This window comes from Capra hircus, chromosome 14, assembly GCF_001704415.2.
Source record: "Capra hircus breed San Clemente chromosome 14, ASM170441v1, whole genome shotgun sequence".
Classification (NCBI taxonomy): domain Eukaryota; kingdom Metazoa; phylum Chordata; class Mammalia; order Artiodactyla; family Bovidae; genus Capra; species Capra hircus.
In genome coordinates, this window is record NC_030821.1 from 61,000,966 (window position 1) to 61,019,052 (window position 18,087).

Sequence of the window (18,087 nt, forward strand, 5' to 3'; positions counted from 1 at the left end):
GCGCCGCAGATGGAGCGATCCTGCAGGAGACCCGGGAGGGCGGCCGCCGGGCCTGCATTCCTGCTCCGTCCGCTGCAAATATAGCAAACGGGACAGCAAGTGCTCTGCTCGCCTGCGCTCTCGCAGGTTCTCCGCCAACAGCACCTGACTTAAACGCTTCCGTACACGGTCAGCGAGGCATCCCGGGCGCCCCAACTAGCTGCTCACCGGGAGGCTCACAGCGGAGGCGGCCCGCGGACATGCTCCGCACGTTCGTAAGGCCCGCAGCCGCGGACACAGCCCTTCCGCCGGGCAGCCCTCGATCCTGCCTCCGCTCCCGGCGCCGCCCACCCTGACTGACGTACAGGCGCCCACACAGCGGCGGGCACCGGAGAGCAGCTGCAGATAGCGCCCGGGTCTCGGTTCGGGGACCTGCCAGAGAGCGCGGGGCAGCAGCTGCAACACGGAAGCCGCTTTCTCGGGCTTCCTTTTTCTGACGCCGCATCCCGGGACCCTCGAGACCTCGCGTGGTTTGCGCCTGGGGGCGGGGCGACCCGAGGGGCGGTGCCGGATGGAGCGTCCCCGGGCCTTGTTGACATCGGCGTCCTCTCGCCCGCCGCCGTCCGCGCATGCCCGGTCGCCGCCGGCTCCGAGGCCGCGGCGCTCGGGCTTCCCCCACCTGCGTCCCAGCCCCGCCCCTCCCCCCGGCGGCGGCGGCGGCGGCAGCGGCTGCGGCGGACGTGTTGTTTTGGCGGCGGCGCTGGCTGCTGAGGAGCCAACCGAGACCCAGCGCCTCACTAGCACCGGCTGCGGCGGGCCCACCGACCGCGTCGCCACAGGTAAGGCCTCCGTCGAAGGCTGAGGGCGGGGGCGGGGCCCCAGGGTCCGGTCCGAGGGGCGGGATGGGGAGATGGAGGCTGCAGGGGTGAGTCCCGGAGGGTGGTCTCTTGCCCGGAGGCTGAGGGGCGTGAGGGAGGTTGGGGGTCGGGTGGGTCAGGGCCCGGGAGTCGAGAAGGGGAATCTGGGGTCTGTGTCGGGGTTCTGGGCCAGGCGGCTGAGGTCGAGGTGGGGCTAAGGTCGAGGGGCAGCTGAGGCCGGGGGTCCAAGGAATCGGAAGGGTCGTGGGGGCTGGGGCCGGGGGTCGGGTCCGAGCAGCTAAGGTGGTCGAGGGAGCCGGCGGGTGGAGGGAGACTGGGGTCCGGGGGTCTAAGGAGTCGGAAGGATCGCGGGGGCCAGGGCGCGGGGCCGGGCTGGCGAGGGGTGTCGAGGGGGCCGGAGGTCTAAGCAGTCGGAAGGGTCTCGGGGGCCGGGGTTGGGGGCCGGGGGTCGGGGCCTGGCGGCTGAAGAGGTCGAGGGGACCGGGGGGGTGGAGGGAGACTGGGGCCCCGGGTTCTAAGGAGTCGGAAGGGTTGCGGGGGCCGGGGGTCGGTGCTGGGCTGCAGAGGGACGTCGAGGGGGCCCAGGGTCTAGGGAGTGGGGAGGGTCGCGGGGGCCGGGGTCGCGCCCGCCGCTGGGCAGTTCCCCGCCCCCGAGACTTTGTTGTTGTCTTGGAGGAGGCGGATCTGCCCGCTGGGGCCGGAGCGGAGGGGAGGGGGTGTTGGGGCTGGAGCGGCGCAGCCTGTTCCCACTTTCGGTTTTGGGGTTGGGCGGTTACTCGTGTGAAGTGCGGGCTGGTCCCTAGGGGGTTTCCAGCGCCCGCGTGGAGGGGACCCAGGAACGGGGCAGCAAGGAGGGGAGGATTGTACGAGTCCGCGGCCATCCCCCACCCCAATACTATGCTTTCATCTGTCTTCTTTAACATTTAGAGAACCTATGTTTTTTATGTTACTTATTAGAATCATTTGGTTATGGAGGAGGTACAGTTTGTGCCAAAGTTTTTTTTCCTAGTTTTTAATTTACCTTTATTACTAAAGTATTACATGCTCTTTGAAGAAAAAAATTTAGCAGCCTAACCATACAGAAGTCTCCTCCTTCCCCTCACCCCCCTCACTCTCACCCATTTCCCCTCCCTCCCTTAATACCCAGAGTGTAATCAGTCTTAAAGTGTGGTGTTTTGCTTTTAAGGATTTTTCATTGCATATTAAACTTATTGTAAATCGACTATACTTCAAGCAGATAAAAACAAAAAACAAAATGGGATCATACATAGCACATAGTTTTTATTGGTCAACAATATCATGATTATTTCCTTTTTTTTTACATACCTCATTCTTTCAATAAACTACAGAGCTATATATGTACATTTAACCGCTGTTACTGTTATTATTTCTATAATCTTAGCTTTTATTTAGCTTTTAATAAAGTCTACAAAGTGATACTTTGAAACATAATAAAACTTTAAGAATGTCTGAGGCCAGTTGAGGATACTTACATATTAGAAAATTGAGTAATATGTTTACATAGAACTGAATGGCAGCTTGCAGGAAGCTTGGATGACTTCACAAAGCAGGTTACTGAAATAGTTTCTTTTTGGTTTTTTTAAGTGTACTTTTCAGAGTAAACTTAAATTCCATAGGGCTAGTTGAAAGCAAATTCTGTCACTCAAAGGAAAACTGGACTGTGTATGAGGAGGAGGTAGGATAGAAGGCCAGCGGCCCACAGGCTCCTGTTTCAGGCTGGTAGGAGGTAAGCTCTTAAGTGGAAGGGTGACCCTAGTTGCTTACCATTCAGTAAGATAGAAAGCTAGGAAGTTGCTATTAAGTTTTATAGTTCTGTGTGCAGACGCTGGAGGCTTTGGTGATTTAATCACTGCCCTGTGCTTATTGAAAATGTATAGCATGTTCATCTTGCCTTCCAGGGAGGATGACTTAGTAAGGGATTCACATGGAACCACTTGATTCTCAGCATATGTAGACTGCGATCTTAGGCCCAGCTGTGTAGCATTTTATTATTTGGGAAACTGTGTTCAGAAGGAATCAGAAACATCCATGGCATTTTTAGTTATCGTGGCTGGTAATAAAAGCACTCTTTCATATATTTCTCACAGCCTAGGTGGCATGCTGTCCATTCTATGGATTTTTAAACAGAGGCTCTGAAAGTCAACTGCTCAAAACCCTGTTACCTTTTTACTGGTAGTGGCTAAATTAGACTTGGGCATGCTTCATGCTCCACACATGCTGCCAAGAGCATGTGGTTTGCTTTGCCGTGCTACCCCCCATTAGTGAAAATTACCTCACAAAATCACTGATCTCAGAGTTTCCTTCTCCTTTTTGGCTTGGAAATGTTACTTAAGAGTAGAGACATGAATATAATTGTGTGCATTGAAAATTAATCTAAAGGATAGTTAGTGTGAATCTCTAGTGATATCTTTTTAGATGAGGTTTCTGATGGTGTGTTATTAAAATATTGAATACCTTGGAGTGATGCCGTTAAGCGGGAAGATGGGGATTGTGTTACTTTAGTCTTTGGTTACTGCACTAGATGCCATGCTCATTTGGGCATCATAGTAAATTGTAGCTCTTACAGATACTTTTATTCTGTTCCTTAAAGACTAATCTCATTTCATTTAGAATTTTTTATGAACCCAGTTACACTCTTTGTAAACTAATATGATGAAAAGAATACAAAGAGGGCCCTAAAAAGATTGATTTCCATATTTATTTTGGTCTGCTAATGTGACTGGCAATTTAATAGCATCTATGTCATAATGTTATGGTTATTAATCTGTTTAGGTTTTCTGGCATGTGTGAAAATTGTGGTTTAAAGAAATAAGGCAAATACTGAAGTTAAAGTGTGATAGTTGTAATATATATGTATTTGAGAAGAAACCCACATATAGGAAAATATTTGAGCTTTTATTCTTGGCAGTTGTTAAAGGATGTAATTAGATGCACATTTAAGTGGCTAATCTGCCATCGCTTGTCTCTTAGACAACTCATGCTGGATGTAAGTGGGTTTATAGTTGTGGGATATAAACAACAATGCAACACCAGCAAGATGTCTTTAGGATACACTGGTACCCCCAGCCCTAGGAGGATGGGGAGTCCAATACTGTGTGTGCATATTCTCAGAAATTAGTAATAGAGGTCTTATGACTGGTGGGTAGGAATAAAAAGTTATCCAGTTTAGCCTAAAAAATCCTTTCCTTGGTGGTGGTGGGGGGTGCATTCATGAGTAGCCAGAAATCAATAAACTTTTACATCCTATGAATGGTAACAGTAGCATCAACATCACCTAGAGTTTAAAATCGAGATGGAATTTAGAAGCTAAGTGTAAAACAACTCTGGAATTGCTGAAAGGACCTGTTCCCTGACAACTTTATTTCTAAGGAGAAGCTAGTTCAGATGCAAGATCTTGAAGACAGAATTAGAGGGGAGAAAATCTGAGAGTTGGTCCTCAGTGTAGACAGAGGGGAGTCAGCTATGTGGATGGAGGTCAAGGGAAATAAGAATGTGAAAGTTTCAGTTCTCTGAGCTTAGAGATACTGAAAAAAAGTATGTCTGGGGGTTGAGTTGGAATAATTAACACTGTGTGGTAACCTGCAGGCTCTTGTAAACCCTTAATGACCACAGTATCATGAGTCAGTTGAGTGTGTAATCTCAAGTGCAGTGAGCATTTGAGAACTGTGGGCTGTGAAGTACCCTGAGGCCCTTGTCTTCCCTGTTCTCCTCCTGGCCAGCATCTCGGACTCCTGGGCCCTGTGACTTTTGTTTTCTCACCTCACTGAAGTACAGGTCACCTGAGAGGGCCTCCTCATCTCCCTTTGGGAGCTCTGTTTTCTCCCTTTTGGCCGCCACAGGTCCCTTGTTCCCACTGTTGTTTCCCTCTTTGCAAGGCCCGAGTTCTGCATAGCTTCATTTTCTTTGCAAAGCTTCAGACTTGGCCTTTAACTTGGTTTCCTTGAAAAACTCTTTTAAGTGGCTGTAATTTAAATGTAACAAATACATTTAGAACTGAAATGTTTTGTTTGGAGGTTTAATTTTTTCTCCATTAACTTGTTTACATTAATCACGTTTTCTTAGTCATCTGGACTCAAAGGACATCTTTGATTCCTCACTTTACTTTTTTTAGAAATGATTTGTCATTTTATTGCACATTGTTCCTGATTCTCCTGTCTTGCATTTTCACAGCGGTGAGTTTTAATCCCTTTGCTTCAGCTGTCGTTAACAGGAGACAACCATAATCTCTAAGTTTGTGCCATCCATCATGCATGCTGCTATCAAGTTAACTGTCCTAAAGGCAGCCCTGATCATTTTTTTCCCTGCAGGGAACTAAGCAGAGCTCCAGATTTACCTTTTCTTCTGACAGGCACTGTGCTGGCATGCTTTGTCTCATTTGGTCCTCATGAGTGAGAGCTTTATGTCTTAGGTACTGTTGTGCCACTTTACAGGGAAAGAATTTGGGACTTCATGAACCTGAAGGAGTTGCTAATAGGTGGAAGACCTGGAGTTTGAATCCCAAGCCTGTCTACCAGTTCTGTGTTCTTGAAGAATTCTGTACCTCCACCCAATGGCTGTTGATCAACTCTGGGATACAGTCCCTGTTCTTCACCTTTGCCTTTCAGAAGTGCCTTACCTGGCCCCAGCATTCCTTCTCACATTTGTTTCTTGTTTTATTCAAGCTTTTGGTTTCTTATACATTTTCTTTCAGGATTTACTCCCTTTCCCATGTCTGCTTTTCAAGGGGGTCCCTGCGCAGAAAGGCTAGCTGATGGGCTGTATTTCCCTAGGGCTCCTCTTCCCTGTCTGCTAGAGAGGTCTTTTCTCATTCATGTAGTTGTTAACCTCCTGATGAGAACCTTCCACTCTGAATTTTGAGTACTCTAACAGTTGTAATTGGATTATAAAATGTTAGAAAGCAGAAAATGTGTTGTAGACGCTTAGGAGATGTGTGTGAATGAAAATGATCTCTGGTCACCTGCCCCATTAATGGTAATTTAAGTCGTTTTTTATTTTAGTTGGTAGATGACACAATAATTTAATGGAGTTTTTAATTTTGTGTATGTAACAAAACCGGATTTCCTTGTTATAGGCTATCAAATGAGTTGAATTTTCAGACTCATTTCTAGGTAATTGTGATAAGTAATTTATCTGTAGAACTACTTATAAGTGTTTTTTTACATGCACATGTCTAACCTTGAATTTATCATGGTTAATGATTACCATGCAGAGTAATCATTTTATATTCATTCATTCATTATAAAATCATTTATATTCATTTTATATTTCTCTATATTGCCTTTTGGAGAAGGAAATGGCAACCCACTCTGGTGTTCTTGCCTGGAGAGGTCCATGGACAGAGGAGCCTGGCGGGCTACAGTCCATGGAGTCACAAACAGTCATACACCATTGAGCAACTAAACAACAACAACATATTGCCTTTGTATCTTGTATTACAATTTAGGTATTACATTACTGTAAGTACTGTATTAATGTAAGTATTTTATTAAGTAATTTGTTTTTGCTTTGTTATATAAAAATATAATCCTTTCTGGTAGAAGTTGAGAATGTAGGCTATCTCGGTGATAGCATTGGAATTTAATAAAAGTGTTTATAAAAATTTATAAAAAAAGTGTTTAATAAAAGTGTTATTGATTCTCAGACTAATCAGTTTGTCAGTCTTCCAGCTCTCAACTTTATAAAGGATTAAAATAATCATAAATACTTCTCTGAAGATAAAAGTTTTAAGCAAGTTTATAATAATTGATTGATTTTAAAAACATATAGTCACATGGGTCAAGGTATAAGTGTTATAAAAAGTTTATAGACTGAAAGTGACTCCTCCTCCACCTCCCATTTTCCCTACTGAGAGGTAGTCACTTATCTCTGGAATGATATAGAAGAAGCAATTTGTTTGTTTATATTTGAATAAATATTTTTCTTTCAAGTTATGATGAGGTATAATATATTGCAAATAGTTTCACTTGCATTTTTTACTCAGTGTATCTCTGATATTCCGTAACAGTAGACAAAGAATTTCTTCATTCTTTAAAATTTTTTTGCAGCCTCAAAGGATCAGCTGTATATCACTACATATATAGACTATATATATATATATAAAATCATTTATTTAACCATATTCCCTACTGATGGACATTTAGATTGTTTCCCATTCTTTACTGTTACACACATCCATTGAAGCAACTGTTTGAAGGAAGAGAAATAAAAACTGGAAGATCTTTCTAGAGAAAAATAAAATTTGAAAGCTAAAATGGCTGTTTCTTGGTGGAGAATCAGATGGATGCCTTTTGAGGCTGCTGATGACGGGTGAGTGAATGGAGAGAAGAAGGGGACCATGTGAGGATGCTGGGAGCTGTTGACAGCCTAATGGGAAGGGGGGGGATGGCAGTGGTGAATGGCAGCAGCTCCTGGGACCAATTGTCTGCTCTGGGCGAGGCCAGCTATGCCTGTGTTTGCAAGTTCTGTGCTCAGAAATGATTCTTGATAACTGGAAAATCATCTCTGGGACTGTGGCTTATAGTAGTACATCTAACATAGGCAACCTTTTCAGGGAATGGAATAAGATATCTGGGTATTGTCTGGAAGGAAATGTCATGGCCAACAACACAATATATTTTATGAGGTCATTAACTTTTTTACTGTAATATTGTGTGTTCAGAGATAAGATTTAAAGTACTGAAATAAATGAAGTTAAACAAATTCCTCCTTCAGCAAACCTCTGCCATCCACATCTGTTCCTCATGGATTGCTTGGGTAGTAATGATGGCTTTTTAACAGTGTGGTGTGAGTCCTTTCAGAGTTTATGTATAAACAAAAATAACATTCATGCATCTTAGACATGTCAGTCAGAATCCTACTGAATGGCAAGTAATGGTAAGACTAATAAAGGTCAGAATTGTATGGATTAACAAGTGAGTGATGGTGCATACCAGGTAGACAGTGAGTGCTCCTTGGTTCCTTCAGACCACGGGTGCTCTGAATGCAGAGTGGTGGTGTACAGCATGTGTCAGCTGCTGAAGTGGTACAGCTGTTCTACCAGGTTACTCCTAACTGGTCCAGGAAGGTTTCCCAGGCTGTGCTTCATCCGTAGTGATGTAGTAAGCATGGCTTACTGAATAGGGTTACTGAACAGGATAATAAAAGGTCATTTATTTTTGTTCATCCACGGACCCCCACCACATAAAATATAGCTATATGAATTCACTAGAAAGACTAGAAGATATGGATAAAAAAGAAATAGATCATTGGGAATGCAGTCGTTGGAATGGTGTCTCCTTTAGTTAATTCTCAGAGATTTCTGTATTAATGAGAACACCAGCTAGAAGAGCCCAGCTTTATAAATCCTGCTGTCAAATAAGACAGATATATTTACTTGGTGATAGAAGCTTGGAAATTGTGATCACTTGAGTTTTATCTGGCCTGCACGCTCTGCCAGGTAACCAGGACTGTGGCAGGGCCTTGGCTTAGCCGTCAGGTTGTTTGTGCACGTGGTCAAGTGCTGAGTGGTATAGCTGTTGCGAGGGATCCCGCTGTGTCAGTGGGTGTTAGTACCCTCCTCTGTTGCTGGGTTAATAGTTCAGAGCTCTTACTCTGATAACAAATCATTGTATTTTTGTAGTCCATCTTTAAAATACTGGATCTTAAGTGCCTTAGAAATATTTAGAAATGCCAAAGCTCTAAAAAAAACACACAAAGACACCCACACCAAAGAGTGAGCCTTTCTTTGTCAGACAGTTTTTAGAAGGAGGGTGTAGTTTATCACCCTCCTTAGTCCCCTGTTTGCATTGTAGTCTCCTGATGACTAGAGTAGATTTTTAAATTCATGCTCAGGCATCTTAATACTCAAATATAGGAGCAAGTTTTGGAATACGTGAAAGTAATTACTACAATTTTACTTTTAAGAAAAAGCCTGGCAGTGGTCTGTAGTGATTTAACGTATGTTGTGAAAAAATACATTGTGAAAGAATTACTTCAAATACTTCTAAACCATTTTAATGGTTTAATGGACTTGACTTTTTTCCTGCAAATAGAGTGATTTTGAACCTTTATTCTTTTTTGAACTGCAGAAATTAGAAATGGAAAAAGAAAGATTTAGGCTTTTCTACAGTAATTTATATAAATATCTATATTGTATCTGTTTCTGAAATTGGTTTGGTTCTGAAGGAAAGGGAGGGAAATCACCATGGTCCTAAACTAGCTGAGTTACCTCACTGTAGATGGCAAAAAAGCTTTCTGCAGGCTTGCTTCTTGTTAAGGAATTGTTCAGTTGTCACTCTATTTTAACAACCCCTGGTTTTATTGTGCCTCCATGGTACATTTTATATGTGTGTGGTCCACACCTGCACACAGACGTATGCCTGAATGCCCTGTTTTCACAGACACCATTCCCTGCGCTGCCTCAGGAAGTCTCACAGGTGTGTGGCCGATGCTCCTGTGAGCTGTATAGTGCGTGCGTGCTCACTCAGTCGTGTCTGACTCTTTGCAACCCCATGGACTGTAGCTCATCAGGCTCCTCTGCCCATGGGATTCTCCAGGCAAAAATACTGGAGTGGGCTACCATTTCCTTCTTCAGGGGATATTCCTGACCCAGGGATTGAACCTGCATCGCAGGCAGTTTCTTTACCACTGAGCCACCTGGAAACCATATCTGGGAGCTGTGCGATATGAGATGCTGATATTTTGGTACTTTAACATTTTCACACTTTCTTGTAACTATTTATTTAATCTTTCCAACAGCCTTGTCAAAGAGGATCTTGTCTGGTGAGTATCACTAGTCTCATTTTTATAGATGCAGGAATTGAGACTCAGAGTTACTTCCTTGTCCTGAGTCTTGTTTTCTTTCTTGTGAAATGATCTGCAGTCTTCAAGGACAAAGGGCTTGATGTAAGAATAGACCTTGAACTCAAAGCCTTTTCTGTCTCCTAAGCAAGTTAGGTAACCTCTTTCCTTGGAAGTAATACTGTTACACAGAGTTTTGAGATAATGTACATAAAAATGCCAAAACTTAATATATAGTAAGTGCTCAGCTAATGACAGTTGCACTAATGATAAAGATGATAATGTTTTAGGAGTCACATACTACTTTTCAAAGATTATGGGACCTCACGCGGTGGCTCAGTGGTAAAGAACCTCCTGCCAATGCAAGAGACATAGTTTCAATCCCTGGGTTGGGAAGATCCCCTGGAGTAGGAAATTGCAACCCACTCTAGTATTCTTGTCTGGGAAATTCCATGGACAGAGGAGCCTGGTGGGCTACAGTCCATGGGGTCCCAAAGACTCGGACATGACTTAGCAGCTAAACAGTAATAGGAGTCACACGCTATTCAGAGATTATGAGACCTCACACAGCAGTAGTTTAAATGAGAGGCCAGGCCTGGGAGCAGTCTCACATCAGTATTATGTGGGTGGAGTCGAAGTGAAAGGAGAGAGAGCCTTGGAGGAGCCAGGAGAGCGGTGGTTCTGGAGCCACATCAGGTCCACATGGTCATATGTAAAATAGCAAATTTGAGTCATCTGGTCAACAAGAAATGAGAAATTCCTACAGCGAAAGGGAGAGACAGAATTCTAAACTGTGGAGCATGTGTCCTGCATGCATTGGTCCCTGAGGTGTTCCTAACATACCGTTGTCACTGATGTTTTTGGTAATGATCTGGGACCATCAAGAAATGTTGACTTACATCAGATGTTTTCTAAGATTGTGGAACTGTCACACTGTAGGAAGACTTTCATCAATTTATTTTACTCTTTGAAGCTTAAAGAACTATCTTTCAGTTATCTGTGGCATTAGTTCTTTTGGCTGTCTGTGGTGGTAGAGAAAATGAATTTTACTAAACTTGAATATGTACATTTTATTTGATTCTTAAAACAGTATAGTTGATAGTAAGGTTCATGGTCAGTGTTAAGGTGAAGGCCAGGAGTTTAGACCTTCATAAATATGTTTGATTCTGGGCCTTTTTCTCTCTTAGTTCAAAGCTTATTTATAAAGTTCAGTGTCTGCTTGCTTCCTTTTATATCCATTAATCGCTCTGTTGTGCAGAGTGTTATTAAAATCAAGTCCTGCTCTTAATTGTCTTAATATCCTTTTTGCTCACACGTCTTTCCATTCATTTTTAGTGATAACACACAAAGCACCACCTGCAGGGCAGTGTGTTCTTAAAAGCGTGCTCCCTCTTGAGGCCAACTTGGGTCATACTGCATTCAAGTTTGGACAGTTCTGAATCTGCTGCAGATATCCTGAAAGGTACCAGCAACTGAGAAAAGGTGCCAACTCTCACATATGGGGTCTTACTCATGCTGTCCTCACTTTCTGTCAGCACTCAGAATCTGTGTAGTGGCTTCACACTGTCCTAAAAGCAAGGTCAGGAATGAAGCAGATCGTTGCCCTAAGTGGTTTTAAGCTTGAGCACAGTTTCTCCCAATGGTATAATATATTAGGAATGCTAAAGTATTTTTGTGATACTGCTCAAGGCTTAGGGCTGGGCATACATTGTCTAAGGAAAAAATGATACATGGCTTAAGAATAACCAAAGCAAAACATTGATGGTTTTATTTGTTGTAGTGTTTACAGTTAGTACATCAAGTGGAATTTCAGGGTCACCTTTAAAGTCCTTGTTCAGTTAGTGTGTGGTATAGTTGTTATTGTTTCAGAGGCCTTTAGATTGTCTTCACGTGATCATGCCTTTTACTTAAGAGAAGTGAATACCAAGTTCTATAAAGGAACATGAGCAAATCTCTTGCCGATTATACTGTGATCTCTTGTTTCTTTTCCTGGATCTTGGGTGAGTAATAGGTGGGAATGGATTCAGTCCCCAAGTGTACAGATTTAATTCCCCATGGAGCAGCGTTCTACTATAGAGTTTGGGTGGTATGGCAGACAGGTAATGCCTCCTTCCCCAAGATGTTCTTGTGTTAATTCCTGGGCCCTGTCACAGTGTCATCCTGTATGGCCAAGGGGAATTAAGGTTGCTGATTAGCTGACTTTAAGATAGGGAGAGTATCCTGTAAACTCTGATGGGCCAAGTGTAATCACAGGGTTCCTTAAAAGTGGAAGGAGGAGGCACAGTGAGCACTCAGCCTGATGGGGCTGCTTGGAAGACAGAGGAAAGGGCCATAAGCCGAAGAAAGCAGGCAGACAGCAGAGAAGTTGTTGTGGTGCCTCCTTGATGGAAGTTGCCAGCAATCTGCTCTCTGGGGTACCAGGCAGAGATGTTCACAGAGAGGTGTTTCACCAGATGCTGCTTTCCACCAGATGCCCATGGGGGCTGCTAAGGGGACTGGGTGCAGGGACCCCTGCTGAGCTGTGGGAGCTTGCCAAGAGATGACTGGACTGTCCAAGGTCAGGAGTATGCAAGAGGAGTGAGGCAGAAAGTTAAGGTGAGGAGCTGAGAGGAACAGGAGAGCGTGAGAAGGAAGCATTATTCGTGGGGCCTGTTTATTTTGGGAAGAGGGTGGTCCTGACAGGTGTCAGCAAACTGACCCATGGGTTAAACTGGGCCAGCAGTTATGTGTAGCCTGCAAACTAAGAATGATGTTTACATTTTCAAATGGTTGGGAAAAAAACAGGAAAAGAGTAATATTTTATGATGTGAAAATTGTATGTAATCAGGTTTCAAGTGTCCATAAATCAACCTTCTGAAACACTGCCACCCTGTTTGACTTACGAGCTGGTTGTGGCTGCTTTGCTCTGGAAGCACAATTCAGAAGCTGTGATGGAAACTGGCCTGCAAATCCTAAAATACGTGCGGTCTGACCTTTTACAGGAGCTCAAGGCCTGAAGGTTAAGTACAGTGGTGGAAGGGTCAGGGATTTGATACAAGACGTGCTTGGAGAATGAGATGAGTACCTGGAGGGGCAGTGGGAGCAGCTCCTCCGAGATATGGCAGTGCAGTTGTTGCAGCTTTGGAGTTTGAACAGTTGTGAGGGTGCCCAAGATGATGGTTAGGTCTGGCAGCAGAGGACCTGCAGCTCAGATGCCAGAGTCCTTGCTGATGACGGGGCCTGGACCCTTAGGGCCCTCAGTGCGGATGGGGAGGTCGACAGAGTGAAAAGCAGTCCTTGTCAATCTTCTAGGCCTTCAAAAACGAGGTGTGTGTGTATGTATGTATGTATGTATGTATGTATGTTCTCAACATACACAAATACTGTAAACTCATGTGTTCAGATTGATTCCTCCAATTCCATCCAGCTCACAAGATATACCCTCATGGTGTGTATGTTGAGAAATTTATATGTAGCTCACTGTTTACTCTTCACAAGTTGATGATGTGGTTATTTTTCCATTTTATAGACAGGGAAACTGAAGACCACAAGTTAAACAACTGGCCTGAGATGCATGGTCAGTAAATGACATCAGATGCTTTGCTTCCCTCTGATTTGATCTTTCTTTGGAACCAAGAGTCCAAAAGACAGGAAAAGGAGGAAATGAGAGGTTGAGGAGAGGGAAGGAGAGCTGAATTGAACATCTTTTCTCGGGAAGTTCTTCTGAGTGAGGGGTCAAGAGCCTGTGGGCCAGCTGTTGTGTTTCAGGAAGGTTCATGGCTTGACAGACCGGATTTGAGTTGTGGCTCAGTCCTTGCTATCTGTGAGCTTGTCTCATGGTCTCTGAGCTCTGTCCTCCTCAGTAAAATAAAGTTGGTGCCTCTTCATAGGTATGCTGAAGATACAGACTCCAGTGCTTAGTAGGTAGTAGGTGCATAGGAAATTGCCCATGTGTGTTACCACTGCTGAAACAAGGGTAAGGTTTATATTACCATTGATGTAGAGTTAAGTGGATGTTCTCAGCAATGTTTGGCATGGAGTAGTGAAGCCTAGCTTATCCTATTCTTTTTTTATATTCCCTTATATCTATTTGTCATCATTGAGAAAGGTTTTCCCCTGTGTGGTTGCCTCTGTACTCGAAACAACCTTGGTCCACGGGTCCCATGACAAGATCCTTGAGGGCCCAAAAAAGAAAGGTCCTTTGTTCATGCCCTCAGATAGCGTGTTCTGCTTTGTGTGGGTCACTCATCTTCTTCCCCCAAAGCTGGGTGCTCTCTGTCCCCACCTCTGCAGAGAGAGGAGCACACAGGAGCTGCCATTGGCTGCTTGCCACTGAGCCAGGAGGGGAGGGAGGAGTCAGTGTTCAGTTTGTTCTCTTCCCCTCTCATAACATCTGTCTGCCATCTGCTTGCTTCCCACCTCCTTTGACTTGTCTTTAACCTTCTGTAAAACATCCCTGAGCTGCCTGAAAGACACCATAATATTAAACTGCGCTGCCAGTAGTTCTTCCCCTCAGCCAAATACATTCCAGTCACAGATCTGATTTTGAAAGAATAGCAAGCAACTTTTGGAGCACTTATGAATCATGTCAGGTGAGCTTCTGTGAGTGTGCCCTCTATTCTTCCACGCCAGACACGTCCTAGCGAGAAAAGGCTGCGGGATGAGATTATGCTCTAGGAGTAAAGGTGACTGCTTCCTTAACCTATTCAGTCCTTTATTCTACATTTTGTCCTTTTCTACCTTCATCCTTCTTCTCAGAGTCCTTATTTTGCTTTTATGTTTAATGTAGGATTTGAACACCCCTTAAACTTTTTTTCTGTGTTAACAGAAAATGGCAGGAGGGGAGTAGAAAAAATTGTGATTGAAGTAACAGAAATGTTGAGACAAGAATACTCATTCCTAGATAACTAAAACTCAGTTGTGTTCAAATGCAGGTTTAACCGATGCCCAGCTAGCAGAGAAGTCAGAGCCCTGGGGAACCTTAGGAATCAGAGAATTTAGCCTCTTCATTTCACAGGTGAGGAAATGATGTCCTGGAAGGATGCCTAGAGGCCATACAGCAAAGTTGTCACTGGGGTCAAGGCTGGACCTTGGTCTCTTGACTTGTGTTTGGTACTTTGCATGGTTGAGATGGAATTACCTCAGAATTAAATGGTAAACACATCCCATGACGTACTGCTGTAATGGGTTTTCTTTACTCATAAAAAATGAGCTGTATTTCAAGTTAGGGGATTATGGTTGAATTATCAAAATATTCACTACAGATTTAACTTGCAAACTCCTCATAAGTACGTTGATTCTGATCAATTTACAGTCTCTTGCTCCATAGTCAGGGAATTGGTTACTTGATGCATCTGTCTTGTGGCATATCATGGCCTTGGATTTTGCAAGTATTTTTGATGGCATGAATAAATAATTAAGACGTATCAAGTGAAAGTCTGAAATATATATATATACACTATAATACCAACATTGTGTTAAGGAAACAAGAATATTCATGCTTAGAAAGTAAATAATAGTGGCTGTTTAAAGGTTAGGATTATCAGTGATCTTTATTTTACTTGGTTTTCAAGTTTTCTGTGAATTCGTATACTACTATTATAATCAAATCAGTGAATATTATAAAATGGAATTTATAATAATTATGCATATAATTTATATGTAATATGGGAATCATCTTTCACTTTTTTTTTCAGAAAAATGTATATGATAAAATGACATCTCTGAAGCTCTGTGATGTAAATTATTTATATTATGACCTTTTTCTGTTCCTTGATTTTTCTGCTGTATACTTTTATTTAGTGTATTTTTATTCCTTAGGAAATTATTGTCCGTGTGTCTCTATTGTACTTCATCTGGTCTAAATAAATCAATACTGCTCTCTTTATTTTTACCTTGTCAATTTTGTTCACATAACGCATGCACACAGTTGAGAAGGTTAAGTGATACTACAGGCCTTGACGACAGCACAGCAGCTCCCGGCTCCACCTGTCTCTACGCAGGAGACTGACACCAGAGGGAATGGGACGGCATGGAGCCGCCACAGAGAATGGGAATGCTGCCTCCACGGTGCACACTGAGACACTTGTGCAGCATAGACGGCTCTTACTCTCCATTACAGATAGAGGGTTAGCTCCCATGCCCCTTGACATCTCTACTCTCATTCGCCCAGGGCGGTTAAACGACTATTCAGATTAAATCAGGAATTATGTTTGCACTGATACTACTGTGTAAATACTAAATATTGTCTTCTACAGACCAAATAACGAGTTCCCATTCTAAAGGTCCTTTTTTTTCCGGTGGGTGTTGGTTTTCCCTTGACATCCTGTTTTAGTCCCTCAGTGTGCCCTGTCTCTGAGCCTTCCCTGGCAGTCTGAGGCCCAGGCTCTGTGTCCCGGGGCCTGACAGCTTGCCTAGATCCTGGGTTCTTCTGGCCTCAGCAGCACTGCTTTCTTCCCCAGGCTCAGCTCTGCGGTGCTGTGTATAGTGCCTTGAGTGGTCATGTGGCCCCCATCTCTTCTTCATCCCCAGACACCTTTCCTTCCTTCTGTCTGTGCTTCTCCAGGCAACTCTTCTGATTCTTCATCCCACCTGTGTCTGGGCTGGGTGCCCTATAACATCCTCATGTAACTTCTGTGCTCATCTGATTTTGGAATTTGTTATGCCAGTTGTTTTCCACATGTGGTCTGGGGTCCTTGATGTCTTCTGAGAACTTTACAAGGGCCTGAGGAGTCTGTCCTGGGTTTTCTACTGTAACCTCTGAAAACACCTACTGTTCTGCAAAACAGCTGGGCTTGTGGGAAGCATAGCTTTAGGTGTAACATTCAAAGCCTGTGCAGCCAGCTGTACCAGCAGAAACAACAATTTCAATAAAATTTCTAGAGCAGTTAAGTCTCTGCTGGGGCCTGGACCTGGCTTTAGTCAATCAGTCCTCCACAGTCGTAACCCCAGTGTTCATGGACCTGCTTTAACTATGCTTTGACATTTTGACATTTGACCTGCTTTGACATTCAGGCCCTGGATATCATTTTACTTGGAGACATGTCATTTTTATTTATTAAAATTAAAAAATCTGAACCTGGTTATAGCCTTCATTAGTCTGTTTTACGGAGAAGGCAATGGCACCCCACTCCAGTACTCTTGCCTGGAAAATCCCATGGATGGAGGAGCCTGGTGGGCTGCAGTCCATGGGGTCGCTAAGAGTCGGACACGACTGAGCGACTTAACTTTCACTGTCATGTACTGGAGAAGGAAATGGCAACCCACTCCAGTGTTCTTGCCTGGAGAATCCCAGGGACGGGGGAGCCTGGTGGGCTGCCGTCTATGGGGTTGCACATAATTAGACACGACTGAAGTGACTTAGCAGCGGCAGCAGCAGCAGCAGCCTGTTTTAATTCATGGAAAATGTCTTAGCGATTTTTCATCTGTATGCACAGTCCCCTGGATCACTTGAAGACACTGTCTCATTGTCTCACAGGAAGGTACTTTATTCTCAGCTTTTTGTTGAAAGTTTTCATAAGCTGCTAAGGTGTGGCTCTAAAGTGTGGAAGCTTGTCCCTTCCTGTCATTTCAGAACATGCACATATATTGTGACCACCACACCTTCATCTTTATCTCCACGTCATTACTCTGTATGTTGAATGTGAGCTCATTTGTGTGTTGGGATTCTCTGGTGGCTCAAACAGTAAAGAATCTGCCTGTGGTGCAGGAGACCTGGGTTCAGTCCCTGGGTTGGGAAGATCCTGGGGAAAAAGAAATGGCAACCTACTTAAATATTCTTGCCAGAAGAATTCCGTGAACAGAGGAGCCTGGCGGGCTACAGTCCGCAGAGATAGTCCACAGACTTGCAAAGAGTCGGAGATGACTGAGCAACTAAGTAACTTTCATTTGTGTTCAAGAAACATGCATCATAGCAGGTTGTACCTTATATTCCGGGAAGCCTTTCCTGACTTCCTCCTGCATTATTACCCTTTGAGCTTTCTGTTCAGATCTGTTTGTCTTTCCTACCAGACTAGAGGGAAAGGTGTCAGGGAAGTCTGCTTCCACAGTGTGTGGTGCACCTGGGTGACAAGGTGGTGTTCTCTCCAGCCTTCTGAGTGCCTGTGTCTCAGGCCTGTAGTGGTAGATCTGAAACACCGATGCCCTGCACTTTCTAAATGGAGATGTAATTTCCCGTGTTAATTCTTGACTTAGTGTCACCTGTAAGGGCTTCCCTGGTGGCTCAGACGGTAAAGCGTCTGCCTACAATGCTGGAGACCCGGATTCGATGTCTGGCTTGGGAAGAGGCACTGGAGAACGGAATGGCAACCCACTCCAGTACTCTTGCCTGGAAAATTCCATGGACAGAGAAGCCTGGTAGGCTCCCGTCCGTGGGGTCACGACGAGTTAGACACGACTGAGCGACTTAACTTGCTGTCACCTGCAGTAGATGTTCCTAAGCTGCAGTGGACTC

The 18,087-nt window shown here is 44.2% G+C and overlaps 1 protein-coding gene across 12 annotated transcripts in view; it reads left to right on the plus strand.

Moving 5' to 3' along the window:
* Nucleotides 553–18,087, plus strand: part of PCMTD1 (protein-L-isoaspartate (D-aspartate) O-methyltransferase domain containing 1) — a 48,364-nt gene continuing 30,829 nt past the window's right edge. Inside the window, exons 1-4 of one of the 12 annotated variants that reach the window (XM_018058518.1) lie at nt 706–818; nt 9,615–9,638; nt 10,992–11,138; nt 14,570–14,652. The gene's annotated coding sequence lies outside the window, so the exon portion shown is untranslated. Of the gene's footprint in view, nt 819–7,018; nt 7,185–9,614; nt 9,639–10,991; nt 11,139–14,569; nt 14,653–18,087 lie in introns of those variants that run through there. The other 11 variants (XM_013969159.2, XM_005688965.3, XM_018058520.1 and 8 more) reach the window with 11 other exon arrangements.